The 5,861-nt window shown below is 30.0% G+C and overlaps 1 pseudogene; it reads right to left on the bottom strand.

Annotated features, from left to right (window-relative positions):
• Nucleotides 1-2,315, bottom strand: part of LOC102579323 (probable indole-3-acetic acid-amido synthetase GH3.2) — a 6,036-nt pseudogene extending 3,721 nt beyond the window's left edge.
• Nucleotides 2,316-5,861: the final 3,546 nt, after the last annotated feature.

Genomic DNA, 5,861 nt, shown 5'->3' on the forward strand with positions numbered 1-5,861 from the left:
CCCATTTCAGTATTTCAAGGTTCTAATAGCAAAATTGTAGCAAGGGATTTTACCTACATTGATGATATAGTGAAAGGCAGTTTAGGGGTTTCAGATTAGAGAAGAGCACAGGAAGTGGAGGAGAGAAGAAGAAGAAGGCACAATTAAGAGTGTTTAATTTGGGGAATGCTTTACCAGTTCCAGTAACAAAGCTAGTTAGCATATTGGAAAATTGCTCAAGGTAAAGGCCAAAAGAAATGTGTTGCCATGCCAAGAAATGGAGAATATAAAATTTGGTCACACTTGAATTCAGATTCTTCTGTGAGTGTGTTGATCAGAACTCGATGATGTTTGTTGTTTAGTTATTTTATTATAGCAGATAAACGCCTTGATCACATTTTTTTTGCGGCAAAATATCACTAAACCAGCCAAGCAGCACTAACATGTTAATGAAAACCTGACAATGGCTCATCTGGTAGGAATACACAAAAATTGCAATTACTATTTTAGTGCTCAAATATGCTATTTGTGATGTTTTACCCAAAACTATATATATCCTTGATAATCCAACGCACTCACGGTGTAAATTATAGCAGCTCCCTCTGCTATTTAGTCATATTTCTTACGAGATTATTTTTTAGGAATACATTTTGAAGATAAAAGAGGGAACGACCGGAAGATTTGAGAGAAGCTTGAGTGTGTGCAATTATCAGGCACTTGAAGCATGAGAGCTAGAGGGCTAGAAAGTTGTGCTCTCGTTCACTGAGAACGTTTAACTTGATTTAAATGTACAAGCTAATCACTTTCTCATTCCCTCCGTCCTTAAGTTATATAATGAAAGTCGCTTTGTTTATGTTCGAATTCAATTCAACAAAAACACCAGGATAGACCAAGATAAGAATTAACAACACAACCAAGCTCTTTAGTTTTTTGCCTAAGACCATAAAAGGCAGTCCTATGCATCATACTCAAGTGAAAAATGAAAAAAATTTAAGGTCATTATAACTCAAGTTATAAACAGGAAAGGAACAGTACAATACAGGAAAGAATTCAACTTCCAAATGTAACAATCTCGACAAAAAAAAAATACCGCAAATCCCCTCATATAAAAAACCCTCAATCATTTTTCCATGAAACCCCAAGTAACATTAACCATTTTACTTATTGAATCCAAGAAGAAAAACCCCAAAAAAGAAATCACAAAACCCACCTACATTTCCCTTTTTACACAAATTTATACAAGAAACCCCATAACCAACATTCGAAAATGTGAATCATCGAACCGGTAATCAAAAAAATACACAAAAAAGATAAAACCCAGTACTCCAATTATTTTCCTACAGTTATAAACAGAGACCAAAAACAGAGAAACACTCACAAGTTTGGAGGAATGAGAAATCGAGTTACGAGCCGATACAGTTTTATGATTTTCCGCTCCAACATTCAATTTCCGGCCTGATTATTCTCCAACCCCAATGAATTCGCCGCCATTGCTTGTCTCTTCGCCACGGCACTCAAAACTGACAAACGCCTATTCTGGGTCAAGAAATCGTCGAAGAAGAAGAAGAAGAAGAAAGCAATAAATGGACCGTTGTTACTCTGTAATTGTGAAAAATGCGAAGGAGTAATATATAAAAGCAATAAATAAATGATTAAATTATAATGCATAGGCGGGAAAAAGGGTTTAATTGTATTGATTTAGTATGGACGTTTGATTCGATTGAAGTATTCGTTAGAAATTGGACTTGAGACATGAAGGACCAATCATTTGAAGACACCTAGGCTAATTTATATTTGGGCATGGAGTGTTTGAAAAAGTTAGAAAAATTATTAGTACTACGCATTGAAAAAACAACACTAATAACATATTCGATAAAATCTCACTAGTTGGAATCCAAAGAAAATGGTGTGTAGATGTTGTATAAAAAGCTATTTAAAGTTTCATGTTTTATTGTCACATTACCCGTATAGAAAAATATTTTTCTTTATCCACTTTATAAATTATAATTTGTTAGGAGTTATTACAATATGTGTTATTCTACTTCTTCTATCACAATATATATATAGATATATATATATATATATATTAATTTTATTTTTTTGGGTGTATTAAATAATGTTCGATTTGGATGTAATAGCACAATATTAGATGATTAGTTTGTTATGAAGTGGAAAATGAGTTGAATACAACTTTGAATTTTAATGTCAATGTTTATGATTGTCGTTAATTCAAAAAATATTGAATAAGATTAAGCAAAATGATTCATATCAAATAAGCCGCACAACTAATTATATGTGATGAATATTGTGTTTTTTTATTTTACAGGATTTCCCATAATATAAGTAGTATAATAATTTTCTCATCGGGTATTTATTGTATAAGCATTCATATCGAAGAGTCGTGTTCGTAGTTGAATAAAAAAAACTTAAATATTTTTAAATTAATTCAGTTTGTATTTTTACTGTATCTTTGGAAAGTTCAACAACAAAGTCTTCGACAGACAATGTCTAATGAATATATTTTCCTTTTTTTTAATACTTCACAATCTTTTATTCCATATTGTGTTATTTCAGCTATATCATTTATATTTATTCCTTCTGACCAAAAAAGTTTATATTTATTCCTTCAAAAACTTATCAATGTAAAACTAGAAAAATGTATGCATGTAATGCTTTTATTTGATTTTTTTGTTATATCTTATTTTTTAACATGTAGTCTTTTTAAATATATTTTTCAGTTTTTTTTTTGCATATCTTATGTTATATATTTGTTATTTTTTAGTTTTGGTATTATAATATTTTTATCCTTTATATATCAATTAAATTTATAAAATATTATATTTGACGGTATGAAGCCTGACAAGTTAATATTTATTCCTTGAAAAACTTATATCAATAAAAGAAACAAGAAAAATGTATGCGTGCAATGCTTCTATTTGAATTTATTGTAGTTTTAGAAACAAGAAAAATGTATGCGTGCAATGCTTCTATTTGAATTTATTGTTATATCTCATTTTTTAACAGTCTTTTTCTAATATTTTTCATTTTTTTTTTACATATTTTACGTTATATGTTTGTCATTTTTTAGTTTTGGTATTATAAATTTTTGTCCTTTATATATCAATTAAATTTATAAAATATTATGTCTGATCGCGCGAAACGCGGACAAGTTAATTGGTTTAAAATATATTTGTAATTGTTACATTTTATTACTCATTACACATATATTCTCTTATGATTTTTATCATTCTAATGAATCAAAAAAAAATTATATGGGACACACGTGTCCAGAAACTAATAGAACTAAAAGAGTGAAGCATCATTTGGCTGGGTGATCTGTGGTCAAATCCGTGTATAACTCAGTGGCGTATCTATTGTGGATGGGCAAGAGTTCACGTGCACTCATGCTTCCTTGACTATAAATAGAAAGTTAGTTCAGTCATTAATTTTGAAGAGAAAATAATTATATGGGAACACACGTGTAACACACGTGTCCAGAAACTAATAGAACTAAAAGAGTGAAGCATCATTTGGCTGGGTGATCTGTGGTCAAATCCGTGTATAACTCAGTGGCGTATCTATTGTGGATGGGCAAGAGTTCACGTGCACTCATGCTTCTTTGATTATAATAAAAGTTAGTTCAGTCATTAATTTGAAGGGAAAAAAATTATATGGGACACACGTGTAACACACGTGTCCAGAAACTAATAGAACTAAAAGAGTGAAGCTATCATTTGGCTGGGTGATCTGTGGTCAAATTCGTGTATAACTCAGTGGCGTATCTATTGTGGATGGGCAAGAGTTCACGTGCACTCATGCTTCTTTGATTATAAATAAAAAGTTAGTTCAGTCATTAATTTGAAGAGAAATAAAATATATCTCTCTCCCAATTTCTTTGATTATATCTCTTGTTGCCTTGATATTTTATTTTTATTTCATAACACGTTATTCACATGATATTCTACCCTCTCTAGCAAATAATAGGCAAGTCACAAAAGTCAAAGATATACGTATATGCTTGCACTGCCCAAAAAAATATAATAAAAGGAGTTGATTTTAGAAGTCATTCCACTATTTGTCAACGAAGTACTACTTTTTGCATTTACACCATTGCTTTTTTGGTAAGAAATCTATTAATTAGTACTAATAAATTTGGTTGTGATTAGATTCATTTTGAGCTAGTCTAGAAATGAAGCTTGCCAGATCCCTAAAAATGTAGAGTGTATGATTTGGATGATAGCAAAGTAAAAAAACGTGTTCATTCCACCTCCTCTCTATTATTTTTAACTTAGCATTCGGATTTTAATTCATGGGAACTTATCTAAATCTCACTAGTTTATAAGATAATTATTTAGATATATTTTAGTTTGTAATATTACGTATCTTATAAGATTTTAATGTCCTCTAGATATGTCTAGATACATGTATTTCTTATATATATATATATCAGGTCAAATTTATGTATAATTTGTTATACATAAATTATGTGTAAGTTGTTCTAGATATACTCTATCCAAGTGGATTTGCAGGTATCTAGGATACATTGATAAATCTCGTGCCCTCGCCTCCCTCCCATCTTGCTCGCTTGCGTATCTAGGATGCATCACACTAGATACATGTATCTCGCGTATCTAGTATCTTAGATACATACTAATCACACTAGATTATTTGCTAGTGTTATTGAAACAACACCATTATTTATCATAATTGATTTGAAAATCTTCTCATTTTCTTGATGTCATAGAATTTAAAGTTTGAAAAGAAAAAGAAAGGGCTAGCCCGCCCCATCCCATGGCCCTTCTAGGGTTGAGCATATTCGGGTCCTTCCAGATGAATCCCTAGCCCATCAAATTTCTTGACCCGCGAAGCTTGGGCCGGGTGGGGCTAGGTTGGCCTTTTTGACAACTCTAGAATATGTCTTTATGGAGTTGGCTAAAAGAACCTATTGATTAAGAAAAGGGGACAACAAGTCAATGAACAAGTGGATACAAAATTTGTTAAAATATAATTATTTTTATCAAAAGATAAGAAAATAAATATTTATTTAACGTACTGCTAGACTTGTCAAAATATAACAACGGTTGTACAAACTGGGAACTGACTTGGGAGGAATAGATAATAATGAATAAATTTCTCAAATGTTACTCAATTTAATAAAATTAACTAATAAATGTACTTATTTTATTATCATATCAATAAATTCTTTTAATTTCAGTCGTGTTTTCTATATAACAATTCTACAGGAAAAGAGACTTTGACTAGAAAGGAAGAATAATAATGAATAAATTTCTCAGATGTTACATAATTTAATAAAATTAACTAATAAATTACTTATTTTATGTCAATAAGTTCATTCAACTTCAGTCGTTTTCTCCACAGAATAATTCTATAGAAAAAGAGACTGTGACCAGATTTAATAAAATTAACTAATAAATTACTTACATTTATTTTTATGTCAATAAATTCATTGAACTTTTGTCATGTTTTCTACATAATAAATTATTATATATAAAAAAGAGACTTTCTTCGGATGGATTTTCGTACAGATTAATATTTTTCTTTTCTGTTTTAACTATATATGTGGTCTGTGATGCCGTTCAAGTCATGTTTTTAATGGAGATAAAAATCAAAGTTATATGGTAGGAAATATGGTATAAATTGAATTATTTTAACAATATAAAAATAAGGTCAATGAGTTTGTTAGTCAAGTTCATTAAACTTCGTAGATGAGCTTCAAAAGGTGTTAGTATAGTGATCCTTTATAAAATTTATAAAAGTAATAATATATAGTTTGGAAAGAAATTAAATAATAAGAAAATACATGAGAATAAGTAAAAATACTATTCGTCCTCTTTGATGGAATAGAATGGAATTTATTTTTT

Source organism: Solanum tuberosum, unplaced genomic scaffold (assembly GCF_000226075.1).
Source record: "Solanum tuberosum cultivar DM 1-3 516 R44 unplaced genomic scaffold, SolTub_3.0 scf00130, whole genome shotgun sequence".
Lineage (NCBI taxonomy): Eukaryota > Viridiplantae > Streptophyta > Magnoliopsida > Solanales > Solanaceae > Solanum > Solanum tuberosum.